Source organism: Zootermopsis nevadensis, unplaced genomic scaffold, assembly GCF_977971745.1.
Source record: "Zootermopsis nevadensis isolate Lab colony 2312 unplaced genomic scaffold, Znev_1.0 Znev_ptg000022l, whole genome shotgun sequence".
Classification (NCBI taxonomy): domain Eukaryota; kingdom Metazoa; phylum Arthropoda; class Insecta; order Blattodea; family Termopsidae; genus Zootermopsis; species Zootermopsis nevadensis.
The window spans coordinates 23,073,464-23,091,784 of NW_028259154.1; the positions used below are offsets into that span (position 1 = coordinate 23,073,464).

Genomic DNA, 18,321 nt, shown 5'->3' on the forward strand with positions numbered 1-18,321 from the left:
CTTCATTTTGTCTAAAAATCAGGGATTTATGACTTCCTACAACGTCTGCACTTAAGATAATTAGGATCTTGCTGCAAATCCGAGAGAGACAGAGAAAGCAAGCAAATGGTGTCTTAATGTACGTTTCTTACAGGGCATTTTAGTTTCATTCCATACGCAAAACGACATGTCCATTTATTATTCGGTTTTAATTCCTACAAGAAGCCAACTAGTTGGAGAAATTTTACAAGTGATTTACTCGTATATTCTCCCCGCGACCTTAATTTCCATGGCCAAAACGTAGATTCTGACAACCCATGTTGCTTCTCTATGTAAGCCTTCGAATATGACATCGACTTGTTAAGCTTGGGGAATTTTAATTTTATTTATGGTATAATATTAAAGGAGTTAGAAGTTGGAGAATTTTAAACAACGTGTTTTGACACCTTTAATAAAAATACATCCACAGATTACAAAGATATTTAGTAAAGGGCACGTGCAAGCAATATTTTTATGCCACAATTAAATTCAAGAATTTAGTGCATGCGCTAAACTAAATGTACAAGCATGAATTATGCACTTACCAAATGTTATAAAACCGCATTATTTTATTTCAATAGTATTAGCACGTAGTGGACACAGGCAAGTATGATGATTTCAAAATTCTGTAGTGGGAGATACAGTATCACCATTCATAATATTCTATGTTATGATGACTTTCAGAGGATATGTCATAACTAAATAGAAACAAAACTATTCATGTGAACGTTTAACTGGATTGAGATAAAACGCTCTGAACAAAAATACAGTTCAGCAAATTATAAATTGGCTATATTTTTATGAACAAATATTTACATACATAAATATACCCTTAAGTTAGGTTGTACACCGAATAACCTATCTGCATAGAGCAGAATCTTCCTTAAGCAGTTGACAAACTGCCTCCGTCATCAGGGCGATTCATCGCCCTGATGACGGAGGCAGTATGACCTCTGACACGTTGGTAAACATCGACCAGACTACACAGCGCAACAACCCTGAAGACAGAAATCTTCATACTCATCGCCCTGATTATGGAGGCAGTATGACCTCTGAAACGTTGGTTAACATCGACCAGACTACACAGCGCAACAACCCAGAAGACAGAAATCTTCATACTCATCGCCCTGATGATTGAGGCAGTATGACCTCTGAAACGTTGGTAAACATCTACCAGACTACACAGCGCAACAACCCAGAAGACAGAAATCTTCAAACTCATCGCCCTGATGACGGAGGCAGTGTGACCTCTGAAACGTCGGTAAACATCTACCAGACTACACAGCGCAACAACCCAGAAGACATAGATCTTCATCGCCCTGATGACAGAGGCAGTACGACCTCTGAAACGTTGGTTAACATCGACCAGACTACACGGCGCAACAACCCAGAAGATGGAACTCCTCTGCTCTATATCTTTTCATAGCGTCTTGCTATTCCACCTTTGTTTCCTTAATATACATTTAAAAACCTAATTTTCTACACGCACCAAGCACAAATTTCACTCTGTGAATTTTAGTTTAAAATATTAATAAGCCCTCAGTATTTTGTCACGTGTTTTTAAATAATTCCGATACTGTCAGTGACCGAAATATTTCATGAAGTGTGAAATTGATTCCGTGCTGTCAATATCAACCACTGGCTACAGTGTTCTGACCCCGGGCTGGATCATTCCGCTCCAGAAAGACCGATTGAACCTTGTAGTGTAGTGGATAACACCCCATCATCGTATTCGGTATGATCAGGCTTGGAGCCCAACTGGTCTTTGTATGGTTTTCCTCAGACATTACTGGTTTTCTTTTCATAGGATTCTTCACATTTCGTTGGACAACTGCTCATTTAAAACCCTGTGCCATGAATTTGGTAGTTATTAAGTTCGTTAGTCAATTTGTCTGTCAGACAGTACTAAGTATAATTTTTTATGTAATTATAATTGTCTTCTAGATGGAGAGAGCAATATAGGCGGCGGAATAAAATTCGCTCTACATCATTATAAAATTCCGGAATAATTATCAACATACGTCGGACATCGGCATTAGAGTCGCCACAACTCACAATTTTTTTTTATTAGTGGTCGCTGAGTGGTTATTGAAAGCACTCTTTTTCATCCTGTAAAACTGACATAAGTGTAATTGTCATATAAACTGTTACACAGCGCTTGTATCTACATTCCACAAGTGTTTAGTTGGCAACATTTACGTTTTTACGAGCCTTCGGCTTTTCGATGTTTCTGTAGGCTTACTGCTACCTACAGTTTCAATTACCTGGAAAAGCTGTTTCACTTGTGACAGTATTCTTGGTAACGTGCCGTGTTACGAAGGAAATTATTAGAATGCCGGTTTGGAAATTGTTCTACTGGTATCGTAATTTCGAACGATATTCATGACGTCTTAATGCAAAATGTAAATATTCTTGATAAACAGTCGCTGTGGAAATATCTAGATGGCGTCTTCCCATTATAAGTCCATTTCCAGCACGCAATAAATATTACTGTGTTGATTCATAAGCTCGCATCTCATCTGAACCTTAAAACCAAACAACTTGGCACAGCGTTGTAAAATAAATATTCTAAATGAAACGGGGGACAAAGTTGCTACGGGCACAGATGTAAAAAAACATGTGATGTCCCTAAATGATGCAAAATCATCTGTTCAAAGTCGTTAACATTTCGAACTAAGGAAGGAAAACGAATTGATGGACGAGCTGGTAAGGTGATTTATATTCCGACATGTTAATATCTGTTATCTACATGAAACTTTAATAAACCTTAGAACAAGTACTTAATAAAACTTGGCATTTAGTCGAAGTTTTTATTTCTCTAAAGTGATTGATGATATTGGCGGATGATTCGGTCTTGTGTTTCAAGATGTTCTCAGAATTCGTAGTCGTAAATCATAAGTGTTAATTTCAATCAGTTATGTGCCAGTATTTCTAATGGACCTTAAACAATCTGTTAAAACACACTAGGCACTAAATGATGTCATGAATCGGGCTGCAGAGACTTCTCCAAAAATGTGTAGTATAACTTACAGGGATTACTCTGTAAATATAAAGAAAACGAGAAATGGTAGGAGAGACCGGGATTCAAAATGCGTTTGACGCAGGAACATCAAGAATATTTGCGAGAGAGTCTAAAAATAATGTTTATTTCTGCCTGTCTATTACATAAAAATGATAAAATTAATCGATATTATTGGGAATTAGTTGTTTACGAATATGTTCGTAAAATTGGTCTTGACAGAAAATGGAATGAAAAAGACGTTTATTCTTACACTATTGTTTCACACAAAACAATAGAATATAGAAAATAATTTCTTTTAAATATTAATCACAGATTGCATGAATAATGTTCCGAGGAAAGACTTTTTGAAATATATGAGACAAGAAGTACAAGTGATGAAATTGTTTAAATTCCTGGTTATTCGATTTCCAGTTTAATTTTTTAAAGAAACGTTGCTAGTGTATTCGTATTATTCCCAAAACTTTACCAGATTTTCAGATAAATCGCTGTAGAATTTCGCCGACTTTTTAATGATTTTTAACTGAAACTACTTAGATAATTCATGGTTAAGGAACGAGAATTTTACTTCTAAATTGGACTTGTCAGGAAGTACACTACTTATCTCATATCGTGAAAAAAGTGTCTTGCTTGCAACCACGGAGTCACAAGCAATTTCAGTGGGTGTGTGCGAGACACGTGGGGCTGATACGAATCTACTGTACTCCGAAACGTCGAACTTGAGGAAAATAAGGGGTATGAAAAGCGATGTATTAGAGTCTGAAAGAAATTCTCTGAAGTTCAAGTGTTAAGTCAAGACGACATTGATAATTTTATTAAAGTTTAAAGTAAACTTTTGGAATCAAGTGTCGTGCTTTCAAGGTATTCGGGAGGGTGGAAGGGTGTTCCGTATTCAAATCTCAGTCCAGAGACCCGCTGTTCTGACTGGGGTTTGTGGTCCAGGAAAATATAAAGATATTACTTAAATTAAGCCATGACTGCTTCTCATCTCCTGCTCAATTCATTGTTACATATCCGGCATGTAATTTAACGGTGTGTAATGTGAGCTACTGACAGTGTCATTAAATAAATTATCAATTAGTACTAAAATTAATTATTCGGTTTTGTCCGTCTAATCACAGTTATATTTAAAATTTACAAATAAGATAATTAAAATATCATTTTATGTTCCACATCGAATAATCGATTTACATTTGGAACATTTTTACAACATGTTTCGGTTTCATCGAACCATCTTCAGGTGTAAAATTATATCAACAAACTTAAAACTCAATTACAATTTCTGTTGTGTAGCTTTATATTATCTTATTTGTAAATTTTAAATATAATTGTGATTAGACGGACAAAACCGAATAATTAATTTAATATTTGATTCACAATATGACGCAATTATACTATCTTAGCACTAAAATGACCAAACTTTTTTCCTGAACTCTCAGATGTTAAATTTTATTACTTATATAAATGTTGTTAAGCAGACGTTCGTGTAAACTTTGATAAAAGCAAAATGCCGTAGACTGTTTCAATATTCCGTGTACTTTTTAAGGGCGACCATGTTCTTTTGCCCCTCTTGTAAGAAGAGTCATAAAGGGATCGGGCTGCTATAAGACTATAAAGAAGAAATGGGAATTCTGAGAAACTCCTAAGCTTGAGCGGTTGAATTCTCAAGACTTGTTGTCGTTCGAGAATCCACTCTGACATTGTGGAAACATAAAAATGTAAACAACATTTACGTATAACTTTCTGTGGAAGCATTATTCAGTGCCTAACGCTGGTAATTAACTGTAAACAAGCTCAACCTCCATTGTCACACGCATAAAGGAAAGATTCGCTAAACTCAAAGGATTTGTTAGAATGAGTAGTTCTGTGAATACATCACTTAATTCTGTCGATTAGGTCGTCACTTTCTGCAGCTTTAGGCAGGAGATCTGATCAAATAAGGTAACTTGTTTTTGTCGCCAAGTCTTTTTCTGTCGATAAATGAATTAGATTCTTTATTTCACGAAAGAAAAACAACTGAGTGCCGAGATGCGTCCCTCGTGTAGGCGGTGTAATGAATCGGACTTCCCGTGGGACGCCGGTGCATTAAGTTTTTTGTTGAGGAAGATGTTCAGTGAATCCGTGTTTGTTATAACCAGACCTAGGTCTAACAATTTTATCGAATTTTGTAATTCGCCGAGAATCATCTGCCAAATTTTACAAATATTCTTAGACATATATATGGGTCATATGTGTCTGTGTTTGAGAATGTATTACTGGCTGAGAGCTAACCTAATTACCTTGTATGTACATTCTATTTGAGTCGTTTGAATAATTTAGAAATATTAGTACTTTTCATTAATTCGTTCTTCATAGTGATACAGATTGAGATTACGTTCTGGGTACATCTGTTTATAACAGTGTATTGTAATATAAGTGAGTTAGTGCATATCCGCATGATTTGTAGGGATAAATGATTTTAATGGAGAAATTACTAGCGCTCTGGTGAATCTTCAGAATCTCCTGCTCTCATTCTGCAACCGCCAAACTTCCTCGTGAGTGAAAAGGTGTCTCGTACGGCGCGCGTCACTCATTTTAAGCACAAAAGCGAGATATGATGACGTTATCCAGGCAGCACGTTATAACATCTTTTGTAAACTTCAACTGAAGTCAACGTACCCTGCAATGCAATATGAGGGCAAGTTTTGATAATTCTGGGGCTTTCATCACATTTTATCTGCTTATCCAGCCGAATTAATTCCCTTACGGAGTTGAGGGGTGGACACCGAACATTGTACATTAAGGGACCTGCTTTTCTGTTATTATTGGGCTGAGACTTTATCGCTGACTTTGTCCACCCGCAGACGAAACAAGTGAGTACACAGCAGCGGTGGGATAATAATGACTGGAGAAAACCGAATGACTCTGAGATAAACCTGCCTCGTGCTTATAAACCGCATGTACGTAGCAGGCCTAGCACCACCTACGTGTTAATAGTAATAATTCAGTTCAATTCATTTCTTAAAGTGCTTGACAACAGACAAAAAGGCCAATAACAGCCAAGCACTAACAACAATACTAACCTTACAATACAAAAGCAAACAAACAATGAACTGAATATATAAATGTACAATATTAATGTATTGCAAAATAATTAATAAGTAAATGAGCTAAATGATATTGATAAGTAAAATAATAATGAAATTAAAATCAGTTCAATTTTGGACAAACAACATACAAAATAAAATGTAAAATGTAATAATAATAATAAGAATATACTGTTTATGTATTTAATTTCTTACAACTGGTAGCTACCGATTTCCAGTTCATTCCCAGTTTGGACAACATGAAGGAAAACGAAAAAGATGGAGCGACCGAACAGTTTTGCCCCAGAACGGATCATTGGCCAGTACTCTTATACAAATAAAAATAAAATGTTTATTCTATTTATGTTAATATTAATATCTGTACTTAACTGAAAATATTTTAAACTCTTTATCTATAAAACTGAAATTGTTTCCCTTGCGTTATTGCAGACGGTGTCTAACATAAGGTAGATTTTCGGATATGAACCGCACATTTCATTTGCTATCTTATTTTATACGGAAAGAACTAGGCCCTTAGTACAGACGTGTCAGTGTTCCCCCTTCAGTATTAGAACAGACGCATTAGACTATCATTGTCTCAATCCCGCAATCACAGATGCCTTGTTATTTTCATGCGGATTTTAGTGGAGAAACATCGTTTCTGAGATGCACAGACGTTTATGTGTTACCATAACGTCTTTATTACTTGCACCAGAGCCAAAATGTAAGTCTTTAGTCACTGCAACGCTCGTGATTTCCGCCTATAATAAGCACGTTGCCTTGTTCCAGGTTGTATTACCACAGCCAATAATTGGACTAGTGAGTTTCATGTTATTTGTAGACGCTGAAACTTTAAATGTTTCTGATAAAACACGCATTTCATAACACACGCCTCATTTTACATTTTCAGAAGCATACACTTCGGTTATCCATTTTAATCCATTTTCCTTAGTTTGTAAGGAGAGCGACCCTTCTGTTTCTGGTTAATTTTAAAATAATCTGTAAGCTTGTTGAAAGAATGAAATACTTTACATACTACGATAATTTTATAAACATATGTACCAAAGTAGGAGCCATTGATTGGAGATAAATTCAATAGCTCAGAATAAATACCAAATATCCGACAGTTTCTGAAAATGTTAACAGTAAAGCAAAAATGTTTTTTTTACAGAAGTGATTGAGGTTTATATTTGAGAGGAGTTAAATGTATGTACAGAGGATATTGACAGATGTCAGAATGTATTATTTGTGCATAAATGTGTTTATTATTATCCTCTATTCAGAATTTCAAATTTGTGGATTTGTTTTGATACCACTGAAGTTTGTTATTAACTATTGATTTCCAATTTACATTACAGTAAATGTTAAAGTCTGTTGTAAATTTGGCTACAAAGCTTTACTAATCCCACAATATCAGTACACTTTTCTAAATATTAATAACGTGTACTTTGAATCTTGACGGACGTTTTTGCATACCTCCTTAGTATTGATAATAGCCTGACAACTGAGCTGTCTTTACTCCGAATCAGCTGGGTCAGCAGGTCAGAGATGAAGCTCCTACAGATATAAGTACTTTTCTTCCTGTGCTGATGAATAATACAGACGTGTAAGACTTGAGGTTTTCACAGCGGTGAGTATGAAGATTTCTGTCTTCTGGGTTATTGCGCTGTGTAGTCTGGTCGATGTTAACCAACGTTTCAGAGGTCATACTGCCTCCGTCATCAGAGTATAAAGATTTCTGTCTTCTGGGTTGTTGCGCTGTGTAGTCTGGTCGATGTTAACCAACGTTTCAGAGGTCATACTGCCTCCATCATCAGGGCGATGAGTATGAAGATTTCTGTCTTCTGGGTTGTTGCGCTGTGTAGTCTGGTCGATGTTAACCAACGTTTCAGAGGTCATACTGCCTCCGTCATCAGGGCGATGAGTATGAAGATTTCTGTATTCTGGGTTGTTGCGCTGTGTAGTCTGGTCGATGTTAACCAACGTTTCAGAGGTCATACTGCCTCCGTCATCAGGGCGATGAGTATGAAGATTTCTGTCTTCTGGGTTGTTGCGCTGTGTAGTCTGGTCGATGTTAACCAACGTTTCAGAGGTCATACTGCCTCCGTCATCAGGGCGATGAGTATGAAGATTTCTGTCTTCTGGGTTGTTGCGCTGTGTAGTCTGGTCGATTTTAACCAACGTTTCAGAGGTCATACTGCCTCCGTCATCAGGGCGATTAGTATGAAGATTTCTGTCTTCTGGGTTGTTGCGCTGTGTAGTCTGGTCGATGTTTACCAACGTTTCAGAGGTCATACTGCCTCCGTCATCGCCCTGATGACGGAGGCAGTATGACCTCTGAAACGTTGGTTAACATCGACCAGACTACACAGCGCAATAACCCAGAAGACAGAAATCTTCATACAGACGTGGTTTGTTACTGATAAACATAAATTTAGTTTAATAACAACAGTAAAACAACTTCTCTGTTCTTTGTAACATATAGTGACATGTTGATTTAGAAATATTTTATCTTTCGTCTTCGCTTAAAGACTAAAGTATATATTTTTGACTGTTTTTTTCTGTGGATTGCGAAACTTGGTCTCTCACTTAGAATAACTCATATACCCAACTCTAGTTCGACAATTGTGTAGTGAATGGTGTTCCTTCAAAAGCTTATGTTTACTAAAATGAACCAAAAAAAATGTTTTTGTACAACCCAAAAGTACATTAGTGAAAAGTCTGCAATTTAATCCTATCTTAACGTATTAAAATCTAGCACACAGTTTGAAATCCTATTTCTCAGAAAAAATCTATAAATCTTAAGTGTATTAAAGCCAACGTACTTGTGAGTTGCAGGGGCTCTCTTTGTGGTGGGTTACTTATAAAGATGTAAAATCCAGTAGAGCATTATAATTCTTTGAGTTCTGACAAGCAGAGAAGCAATGGATTGGCAGAGATATAACAATAAGTCCTTTTTATAGTGCGAAATATCTACCATATTAAGAGTACGTATTTTATAATTGTGAGAAAATATAAGCGTGGCTTCTATCAGCATATTTGTATATGCACAATAAGAGAAGAGTCTTTTAACAACACATTACAAAACATTTAAGTAGAAAATTCAACACGTTATACAGAGTCCTTTACAATATAGTTGTGTGAAAGACTGTCTGTGGTGAGAGAATTTCCAAGTTTAGTAGCTTCCAAATTCACAAATAAACTCTTGGCAATGTAATAAAACCACATAATGAAGCACTAGATATAACAGTTCATGTACTATTTCACCCATTGGAACCTGCTAAGTGGCATTCGATAAAACTGCCTTTAAGTACTGCTGATAATTTGATTGCTGGACAAAATTGTGAGATCGCTATTATAGGATTAAACACGTCATCAGAAATATGGAATGACTAAGAATACTATATACAGTGCGACAATATTAAAGCAGATTAGTATCATGCTAATTCGACTTGTATTGCCAGCTTGTTGTAACCCTCAGTTGATGCAAGTAGTTATGCTGTATGCAAATATACTTCTGTAATAATAGACAAATCTGGTTCTCTTCTTGTCGTTTACGTTGTAGGGTCGTTGTTAATTACGGGATTAAGTTCCTGTAGGACTATGAATTTGCCGATGAAATGGGGTATCAATGGTAGGCTACGATTCTAAAGAGTTGTTAAGCGTCAGATCGCTTTAAGCTATAAAAGTACACTTAAACAGACTGACTGTAGGCACAGGACGTAGTGACACCCCTAAGGTGTGAATAATCATTAGTTTTAAGAAGTTTTCGATAATCTACAAAATCAGTGTTCTGTGATCTAAATTAGTTTAATTTTATTCTAACGATGAAAACAGTGATTACTTTATTAATTTAATATTTCGAAAGTACATGCGAACCAAGATTGATACTTGGACGCGATTCAATACTCAGTAACTGATATTTCGTGATTTTGTTCAGAACCTCTAGGTAAATGCCAGGATGGACATGTACCGGGTGACTAGTACTTGGACCCTTCTTTAAAGAGATGCAAATAAAATAACGAGGACTTGTAATTCTCTTGAGCTGACAGCATTTTGAGAAGAACTGTCAGGAGGGAGACTTTAAGAAGGATACGTGAGAGGAAACTTTTTTGCGCTGTTGGATGGCAAATCCGATTCAGACTTCTCATGTGTAATTATATTGTACATCGACCATTTAACTGGAACCTAATTCAGTTCTGACTGACGCCCTAGCAACGCGACGTGACGTGATTTTTTGACGAAGCATGTGGACGTCTTGCGGTTGGTTTAATGTTCACTCCTAAAGTACAGAAACTTGTTCAAATAGAAAACGTTTTTTGCTGTTTTGAAAAGAACCAAATTCTCTGCTTTGTAGCCTGTTTATTATATTCTAGGATATAAAATTCCACAGGCAGTTTATGTCGAGTGCGAACTTCTGTTCTGTATTCCTGCATGTTTATTGTCTGTTTGTATACCATCAGCTGATGTATACGCTCCGTTGTTTTCATTCGTGGCAACTCCGATAAAATTGATACTGGATACAAGCGAATATCACCTAGTTTGTTACGTGTGGTGCTTCCATGTGCCCAAATTAAAAGTCTCCGTGAAAAAGTTTTGTTTTAATTCCTTTAAACACTTTGAGAGCAATGTGAAGACAGTACAGACACATATTAAAAAAAATAGTTCCAGCAATATTTTCAGGCACCTCGAGACACCTCGAAACGCATGAATAAGAACAGTGAGTAAGTTCTTTGAAGGTGACATTACTCATTAATGTCAGAGTTAGTATAAATGCTTTGCAGAATCAGTTGTCACTTGTGAGACTTGGTCCGTCTACCAATTTGTACACTTTAAAATGTATTTGGATTCTTTTTTCGAAACCGCAAGTTAAAATCCAAAGGGTTTAAAGAAAGACAAGAATAAATCCAATAAACATATCCGGTATAGTCGAGAATCATGTCAGGACTCGAACAGAGGACCTTCTAAATACAGGACACTTACACTGTGCTCCAACATCCTGTGAATGTGAACTTCACAATACCAGTTATAATATTTCATATGAGAAACTTCATAAACGAGGATTTTGGCCTTATTTTTGTGTGGTGTGGGTCGTTATTACAGCAGACTGTCTAAATATGAAAGATGGAATTGAAGGTGAAGATGGCGTAGAGTCGAGCCATCACGGATTCGTTTTGGAAGAGCAAACACGTCTTCTGTATCCTCCGATGAATGATAGTACGCATGGCGCATACTTCTGCGGTAGTAGTCATCTTGTAAAATGCGATGGAGGTGTAAGTCTCGATCTAGGAATTGGAGACGGTCGATGGGAAAGCAAGTTAATAAGTGTTATAGGAAGACGCTATCTGTGTCGCCTTCCTTTGCTTACAGTAACGTGGCAAGTTTTAAAATAAGTTCCGGGAAGAGAGTTTAATTCCTACTTTACCTTCCTGTGCTTCAATCTTTACAGACAACGAATATTATGAATTATTATCTCTACTTCTTCGTAATATTGGGAGAGTCTTCGATTCCAGACACATAATACGACATAAGTGGTCGAGATTTCTGGACTGGTTTATCAAACCAGTGGTTCACAGACGCGGGGGAATTTATTCACCAAGTGGGTAGCTATTAATATCAAGAGTCGTGGCAGCATGGAGTTGGTTAATCAGTTTGGGTTATACAGTTACAACTTCAGTGCAAAGTGAACCAGTTTTCACGAAAGCATGGTGCTTCATCAGATACCGACGAACCGCTGTCCAGACACTTGCCCGCTCAGTAATGCTGGGGAATTCCTCGTAATAACACAACCACCCAGACATCAGGTCTACTCAAAGACCATTGACGCCTTACAGCAATGACGTCACTGACATTCGGAAAAGTCAAAGATCATGACCTGACTGAACAAACAGCCTCCCACCCGAAAATGCAGAAGCAATGGCAACCATTCCAGAGGTTAGGTTGTGTAGGGTTATTTCAGGTTGTTTTACATCGGGTAAGATAACGTGGGTTCTGTTGTGTCCTGCAGAATTCCTATTGCGTTGACCTAGCGGACGTCGGGATGTCCTGGAAAATTTCTTGAGAATTGCTGGAGAAGTGCTGGAGAAATTCTGGAGAATTTCTGGAGAAATCATAGAAAAGTGTTTAAAAGTCTTTTACAATGTCGTTTGACGTCTTTGAGTAGAGTTGGAGAAATCCTGGAGAAGTGCTGGAGAAGTCCTGGAGAATCACTGAAGAAGTTCTGAAGAATTTCTGGAGAAATTATAGAAAAGTGTTTAAACTAGTGCTTATCCCATTGTCCCCTTTTGTAATCAAGTGCTCACTAAAGCTTATGCATTCGATTACAGCCTTTCATGCGTGTTAAATTACGTCTTTAGCACGAGTTTCACTGCAATCTTCAGTGATACCTTCAGCATATATATTCCAGCTATTTTCACGGGTGGGGGGGGGGGGGGTATCAACAAGCTCTCAGCTCCCCCAAGCCGTACATATTTCGTTTCTCTAACATCATTGTGCACTCAATTTTCATTCATAATAGAGTCAAATTAGTGCTCGCGTCTTTGATGTTTTGAAAACACGCTCTTCCTATGAAACCGTTACACCCAAATGGCATTACACGACATATTTTGTTGGTTTTAGTAGTTTGGCGTCTCCGTGTATGTAGGCGAGATTCACTTCAAGGACTAAAATTGCAAGTTAGACTGATTTCTTTCGAGCTCTTACAAATTGCAAATTCTTCGCGGTATAGTAGTCGCCCATCCCCGCAGTACGCATATGAAAACTGAACGTGCAGATTAATTGCAATGCGCTCGAATCCAATTTTCTGCATTGTGTCCCTTTATTTAAGTTTGGTGACGCGATCGGTGGTCCGTGGAGATGCGATACTGAACTGCCTCGCTACAGGCCACAGAGAGACAGAAAAGAACTGGTGCGAATAGCTTGTCACCTGACCTCAGAGCCAGTCTGACCTTGCCAAACTGATCATACGTTTTATCTTCATACAGACGTTCAGTTTCGTGTTCCTGCCTTGTCATTTATCTTTTCTTTGCCAATCCAATAGCCCATCGGCTGAGAGAATTGTGGTGCTAAAGCTCTAGATTTGTTTTTCGGGAGATAACTAATGCGGATGGGTTTTCGGCTGTTCTCAATGTAATTTCTCGTTGTTTTCCTTCTGCCCCTGTGCTATTGGAATTATAGCACGTTCAAATATGCCACGACATCCTTACAAATTCTTAAGCATTCACCTTTTATAATCGCCTTTTCATGTCATCTGACACCATGTAACATGGGCACTTGAAACAGTGTACTTAAATAATCTATAATTTATCTAATCACCCGAATTCCCTCTCATCTCATTCGATGATGTGTTCCTCTGCAGTTAGTCATCGAAATTTAGTTAAGAGTCACCCAATTGCAGATAAGAAGGTGAGAATGAATTTGAATAACTGAGTTCGTAAGAACCCGGTCGGGTCTATTTGAAAGCAATAGCCCTACAATTCAACGCTAGACAGATGATAAGGCTCCAAGGACCTATAACATTCGATAACTATGACATGTGACGGTTGAGATATTTCGAAACGAAATTTTATAAGGAAATGTGATTAGGCAGTTAGCGGCGAACAAATATCTGTCGACAGTCCACTGCTGTCTGCCTTCAGCCAGACAGTCGATTGAATTGATTTTTTTCTTCTCGATAGGTCTACGTTCACACAAAAAAGGAAATGAGAAATAAGTTTTTCTTTATATGTTCCAACATCCGATTAAAACTATCCCCTTCTTTTCACGCTGAGTGAGCACTTAACCGAGAAGTCGCAAGTTATACACGCAACTTCTGCACACCACCGCCTCTGTCACTGGGTGTGACAGAGGCAAGAACTGTTTCCGTACAGAGTAACCTAGAAAAAATAAAATATAATGGACAAGTCATCGGATACATCAGTTGGTAATAGAACGTGAATATTAAAATCTGCAATATCAAGTACATTGTTTTAGTGATGACGATTTACATTTTAACTGAGGAGATACCTACTTCATGTCGTGACTGTGGTCTTTTCATGATGTTATGATAGCAGCTTCAAATAAATAATTATCGTATCCTTCCACATACTTACATGTTCATCCTTAACGAACATATTCTCTCTCACTTTAAGCTATTCATCACATTCAGTTGGCACAATATTATTACGCAACCTAAAGATCAGTTTTAAAATTCGTTAATACACTACAAACGAATCACTTTTATCAATATTTCCAACTTATACTTTGCAAGTTAATTTGCAAACAAGTTATTGCTAGTATAGTGATAAACAAAAGTGGCCGATGTGTAATGTTATTGTTACGTGCTACTACAATCTGTGGAAGGTACAATTATTAGTGAACTGTACTTACTGGGTATAACACACAAAGTGTGATCCAAAACACCCCATCATTTGTCTCTGTAATCATGTCTGTTATATTTGTGGTCATATTTTATTTTTCAGGAGATTGTTACTACGAGAGATACAAAAATCCTTCGGAACCTTAAACAGGCCTCGGAGTTCTGGTAAGTGATAAAAACTATTCCTGCATTATTAATTAACGTTCCTGAATGTATAAAGTATGGACAATCATTCAATTCGTCTTTCGGGTGATTTTCCACATGTCTAGTGCGTCACTAGCAATTTAGAACACGTAAACCTACCTTTTACTTTATCCGGTATAGACTGACTTGATACTTGAGTTCCTGCTTTATGTAGAACTTAAATTCCTCACGTCTGCCGTTTATTATAATCCGGGACCTACGGTTACATCACATCCTTAACGCCAAATATTTTCCTAGGAGCTTACAATCATACAAAACAATGGACAGAATTGTTTCGACAAGTTGCTGTTATTCACTAATTACTAATCACTAGTTACGTGGTGGACTGAAACATGTCTGTCTCTGTATCTTTCGGGTATGCCTTGCACAACATCATCATACCCTCGATACTAAGTTAGGGACGTCTTCTCCGACCTGGCATTTAGGTGATCTTGGCGAAATTACTTTAGTTTTTATTCTTAAATTAAGTTCGATATAAAACTTTTAGTGTTGTACCAAATACAAAATTTCTTCCAAATTCGTATATCATATTTCGAGATAATACAAGAGGGCGAAGCTACAAGTAGGCTACGACCTCTTGTCATTTTGTTAATTTGATTACATGCAAAGAATCCATTATCATGTATCCAAATGGGAACAGAACAAATTAGGCCTTTTGCTCGTATCAACTTTTATAATGCACTATTTTAATATGCGCGCTACTCTGTTTGGCATTGTGCTGCTTTAAGCGGCAGCCAGTTGAATTATTATGTTATCGATTATCGAATAGGGAAGCAGCCGTGGAAGTAAGTGGCATCTGTTGCAAAACACACAAACTATTTACTCCAACGGTCGCAATAGATAATTTCGTGTTAAATCTTCTTAGATCATGCAAATAATCGCTCGAGGAACGTGGAATAAGAGATAATATGTCGGCAGGAACAATTTATGGCACTTCTAAAACCATAGAAACAACTCGACCTTTCACTTTCAGTGAATTTAATAAGTAAACATTCATTGTTTCCGTATTTATTTTTAAGGGATCGAGAGATCGACTGTCATATGGTTTTTGTGGTGTTTTACACCTCCACACAAATGTGGGGGCAGTTCTTTAAACTTTGTCCCGACTGCTCGTTCTGTAAACATCCCAATAGCAGCTTACAATGTGAAAGAGACGGAAGTATAATTTATTTCTAAGCATTACCGAAACACAAAGACGGAGACTTTATTACTGAGGAAAGATTTTTAATTAATTATTTGTGGATATTTTCAGGGGGGAAGTTAAAACCAGTCAACAAGAAACGTATTTTATGTTATAGTAGTAATTATTTTTTTCTCTTTATCAAAAAACTTTTATTATAGAATTCAATTTTATTCCAAAAATACGTATTTTCGCTGATATATCAGAGATTCTTAGTTGAAGTCGTGCATTTATTTTCTTCAGTACAACACGTATTTCAGCTCATTGCCGGTAGGCGTTATTCATTCTTTCGTTTTCTTTCTTTCTTTCTTTCTTTCTTTCTTTCTTTCTTAGGCTTAGCGTCGCTGTCGAGTGACTAGAACTCCAGCTTCGTATCCTTGAAGTCCGGAGTTCAAATCTGGGCACAAATATGCGGCTATCCTGGCTGTATTTTTCATAGTTTTCCTCAGACCCTGCAGGCAAATTCCGGCATACTATATTTAATTAGGGCACGACCACTTCCTTTCATATATTTTCCAGTTCTTCTTTCATTAATCATAATATCATTCGATGCTATATATTCGGAGCTAGCGACAGCGTCGTTGAGTAAGTAACAAGTAACAAATGTATTTATTAATTTGCCTTGTTTCTCCCTTCCCGCGTTATTTTCTCTCTCATCTTTCTTCAAAGGATCAGCTGGGGTTATACGGTGTACGACTTTATATTCTGTCCTCTGCTTCGGTACTTAAGTAAGTCAGTGCCCCATCTATAATTACAGATTCGACAGCCAGAAGTTACCGGATCCATAAACTCGAGTGAAACTTTCAGAAAGGGAACTCGTGTTTGTTTCCGGACCATTTTCATAATTCACCTTCTGGCCCGAGCCGCGTAGTCAACGAAGAATAGGACCAATTAATATTGAAATTTTAATGATGTATTATGTAACTCACTCTAACTCCTGTAATTGATTTCTAATCAACTACACTTTGTACTGTCGTCTCCAGCAGGTAGCTAACTCCACGAGAGAGGGGCATTCTGGAGAAACCGATTGTGGCTGTCACCTTCTCCAGACTAAAATTTTGTGTTCATTTGACGTTTCTTTCGTGTGTGCAACAAGCCTCGTTCATCTCATATTCCTTGATTTCACCACTTACAGATATTTCATGAAGAACGCGAATCATAGAGATCATTGTAATTCAGTTTTTCTCTAACTTGCTGCTACATTCTCTTTCTAAGGTTTTTGAAATTCTCCCCGCTACCCCTCATCTAACATCCTTTAAGTTATGTTTGTGTCAGATTGGAAGACCAAATTCACATACACTACAACATTCAGAGTTAGGTTAGGTTAGGTGAGGTTAGGTTAGGTTAGGTTAGGTTAGGTTAATTTAGGTTAATTTTTCATGTTTCCTTTCTTTTATGAAACACATATTCATTACTGCATTCACAAAAACCTGAAACTAAACCCTTTCCGGCACCACCAGATCATTTTAGTCCACTCCTTCATAGTATTTCTTCGAAACCTGTTTTAATATTATCAGACGTATAGAGTGTCTCAGGTGGTCTCTTCCATTGACGTCTTCTCATTTATCTTGTGCCTACTCTTTGTTCCGTTTATCAATTCTTTTGTGTTATAGTGCCACTGAGGAAAACTCTGCCTGCGTTGGTTTTGTAAATTCTAACATTGGTGGTGGGGGGAGGAGAATGCGATTTACATTCGGTCAGCAGTTGTGTTATTTATTATTTCTAAACTCATTATAACTTCCTATAAAATACTTTTTTGCAGTTTTGCTTTGTGCATTATAACAGAATTCAGCGTAGGTAGAAAAGCATTAAATTTTAAAAATTAAACATTTAATTAAAATACACCGTCGTGTATGTAAAAATTATTCTTGGAAAGCATTTTTTTTTAATTCAACGGCGTTACAACTGACTGAAAATATTGTTCAAATGAAGGAAGAAGTGCATTACATACAGAACCATGTTTTCAGTCTAGTGTAACTTTGAATCGCTTTAATACTAGGTGACATGTATAGGCCTAAATCACGAAATTATTCTTTGTTTAGTGTAAATTGCCCGCTTGTTTTCACCTCTTTACCTAAATATCTGGTCTGTTGTACTGAACATCTGCTACAAATATAAGAAACTACTGTTAATTTTAATGTATCTTAATTATAAAAGTGAAACAGTTGCACAGAAACGAGATTAACAGCGGGGGCAACCATTTGACGTAAAACTGGATACGTTTTTGAGAGCACATCTCTCGATAAGTTCACTAACACCGAGATAAGACATCAGTTAAATATATATACTACTTTATGAAGCGAAGTCCATTACTTGAAGCTAATAGTCGCTGAGGTCTTTAAGAACTTCCTCGCCTATTATGGAACTAAAATGTACAAGAGCCCACCATTGGTCTGTCTCCTAAGACACGCGATATGTCCACACGTTCGTATCCAGTGTCATTATGATTCGTTTTAATACTATCCCCCATCTATGCCTA

At 37.1% G+C, this 18,321-nt stretch overlaps 1 protein-coding gene across 1 annotated transcript in view; it reads left to right on the plus strand.

Moving 5' to 3' along the window:
- Window positions 1–18,321, plus strand: part of MCTS1 (malignant T-cell-amplified sequence 1 homolog) — a 399,788-nt gene that overhangs the window by 334,595 nt on the left and 46,872 nt on the right. Inside the window, exon 6 of the mRNA XM_087353602.1 lies at window positions 14,562–14,623. The gene's annotated coding sequence lies outside the window, so the exon portion shown is untranslated. The remainder of the gene's footprint in view (window positions 1–14,561; window positions 14,624–18,321) is intronic.